Here is a 2863-nt window from a genome sequence, read left to right as displayed (position 1 = left end):
CACCACCTGTCTGTGATGCTTTGTGTGCTTTTTGCAGGGCAGCATTACCTGTCGGAGGCGAGCCCAGCCCAGACTGCCTAGCCCAGCCCACCCTGCCAGCCCGCAGAGCGCGAGAAGAGATCAAGTAGAAATAAATCTCTGTCGAATCCGCGTGCAAAACGCGCTCGATTTACGTCTGTTCCCTGCCAATCGCTGGAAATGGATAGCGCTGCACAGATAACCCACGTAACTGCTCCGGCTCGACGCGGTACTTGCGTGCTTTTTGGCGATGGGCGCCACGATAAGCCCCAGCTAGTTGGGTTTACGACACGCGCACGCTGGGCATACTGCAGCCTGTCCAGGCGCGGCGTGGGGGCGGCGCGACGGCAGCGGTGATACCTGTTATCTCTGCCGTGGCGTTTTGCCCTTCCTGTTTCATTTTTATCTCGTTTCCAGATCTTTTTCTTCCCCTTTGCCTGTAGTTTCTTACGCTACACTTTCCTCTCAGTTAAGATTCGTGTCACACTTCCCCCCTGCTTTTTTGTTTTCACCTGTCCACACCAATATGCCACCGATATGCTCCCCTGATAATTATCAAGGACCGATACATTGTTGTTTATGTGATACAGTGTTTCCCTCCTTCTCCACAGATGTCGGCGTTTCTCTCCATCTCCTGGACACACCCAGCAGACGGGTGCCGGTCGGGCCGACACGAACAGAACATAGGTTCGGACGTCGCCGCGCACAGCCGAGCCGAGCCGAGTGCAGGACCGCGCTGGCTGCGGGGCGGCCGGGGAGGCCGGGGCGGCCCAGACGAGTGCCGCCTGCGGTGCAAGAGGGTCCTCGGGGTGCTGTGCCGGAGGTGTCTTGGACACACGTGCGTGCAACCGCCGCCCCGGCCGCGCTCTTGTGCGACGTGTTCCGATCAGCGACCCACCCCTCGACTCGACCCGACTGCGGCTGACCGGGAGTAATGGATGAGTTGACACCGCCGAGTCGACGTCCTCTCACTTGACATGTGAGTATCGCTGGCGGCGGCAGGGCCGGGCCACACAGGCAGTGTCTGCTTGTTGTTGTGTGACACGCGACATCTCTTTTGTCTGAGTCACCTCGGTACGGCATTGCAGTGCATGTCTGTCTTGAAGTTTGTCAAAACGGTCGCTTGAGGTGTACCACGTGTCCTTGATGATGAACATGGTATAAACTGCATTAGTGACAGTAATAGTGATGGAAATGGTAGCGCCGTCATCAACAGCGATGAAAAAAGATAAGGGAGAGTCAAGTTTTTTTTTAAAAAAATGTTGGACTTGAGAAAATTGGGATTCCAGGCATACACCGCGATGACGTCTGATATGTGAGCTGCAATTTGTTGTCCCTGCGGAACCAAATAAAAAAGGAAAAGAAAGCGTTTGGAACACGACAACATACGGGAGAGGCGGCCTTTTGAGAACGTAGCGCATGTGCAGCTAACTGTTAACACGGCGTCGTCGCTTGTCGCGGTAAATTATGAACAGCGACTTCCCCCCTCTCGACATGCACCGCGGTACGTAGGCACGGGGCACGGACACCGTGTCCAGCATGCGCAATGCGTCTCGCATTAATTAATAACAACTACTCTCGTATCATCATAGGTGGCGGGCGGCACTCTCCCTCTTAAGCCAAAGGGGAAAAATAAGAAAAATCCATCAGAAAAGATGTGCATTGGAAAATTGCGTGTTTATTTCGGTATGTTCAAAATTTACTGCGACGAGATTTATAAATATTTAGAATTACAAAACAGATACCTAAATACTTACCAATAAAAAAGTTATCTTAAATGACAAGGTATGTTAGAGCGTTTGACCCACATCCTATCAAATTAAAAAAAAAAATTGTCAAAAAAATTAGGACGCACATTTTTAATTTTTGGAGTCCCTGCACTGCATTGTCAGTAGCACCTTTAAAGTCACTTAAAATCGCCCACTGTTCGTGGGGGCGTAACGACAGCAGTGCGGAATCAGGCCCTGTGACTCGCTAATGCAGCACAAGCGCGTCTATTTTTACCATACCGCCAGTCTCTTCCAAAGAGCAGAGTGCGTATCAGTGATGGATATGGGCGGGGTGTGGCGGTGTGGCGTGGCTAATCATATGAAAAGTGATCTGCGATAGCAAAGCAGACAAATTGAATCCAGGGCTAAAGAACAGGGCAGGGCACGTTATAATTTCCATGCAGCTTACGAGTAATTTCCTGACAGTGCTACTCTGCCCAGCGTTTCCGAAAGTGAAGCTGGCAAACGAACCGCTCCGTAAAAAAAAAAAGCAAAAAAACAGTGTTTCTGCATTATTTTACCTCCTTATCCGCCCTCCCTCCCTATACCTCTACCCGTACAGACTATCGATCGTCCCGTTCTCTAAATTTTGTTTGAGATAGTTTCCATTAACTTGGGCGTACCTACCTTTAAGCTATGAAGCCATCAACATATGTTGGCAGTGTTCTGTACCGAGTACCTTGTTGTTTGCCCTACAGGTGCGTGGGCGCTTGAAGGTTCTCGGCTTGTCCTTCTCCTGTGTAAATATGGGAACTTTCGTCACATGTGACCAACGGAACCCTTTGCAAACACTGATTTCTAGAAGACCATAGTTTTGAGCCTAATTGTTTGCGCTTGGATTTCTTCAGCTAGTTTCCTAGGATTCTTACAAAAATCCTGAATTTCATCAAAGCACTTAGCCATAAAAGACTAATCCGGTGGGAGCGCCGAGAGGACAACACGAGGGCCCCGGTGATTCGTCGAACGGCTTCCCCCATACTACCATCGCGAAATAGTGATGGACTGTTCGACGCACCACGGGTCACTTTTCCACGCTCGCGCCGGTTGTTTTATTATGCATTTTTCTGAACACCACA

At 50.3% G+C, this 2863-nt stretch overlaps 1 protein-coding gene across 1 annotated transcript in view; it reads left to right on the top strand.

Moving 5' to 3' along the window:
* Positions 1-385: 385 nt before the first annotated feature.
* Positions 386-2863, top strand: part of LOC113215652 (uncharacterized) — a 15478-nt gene continuing 13000 nt past the window's right edge. The window contains exon 1 of the mRNA XM_052267093.1: positions 386-997. The gene's annotated coding sequence lies outside the window, so the exon portion shown is untranslated. The remainder of the gene's footprint in view (positions 998-2863) is intronic.

The sequence above is a fragment of the Frankliniella occidentalis genome, unplaced genomic scaffold (genome assembly GCF_000697945.3).
Source record: "Frankliniella occidentalis isolate FOCC.00 unplaced genomic scaffold, Focc_3.1 Scaffold46, whole genome shotgun sequence".
Taxonomy (NCBI): domain Eukaryota; kingdom Metazoa; phylum Arthropoda; class Insecta; order Thysanoptera; family Thripidae; genus Frankliniella; species Frankliniella occidentalis.
Note: the sequence above shows the minus strand (reverse complement) of the source record. Positions and strands in the feature narration are given on the sequence as shown.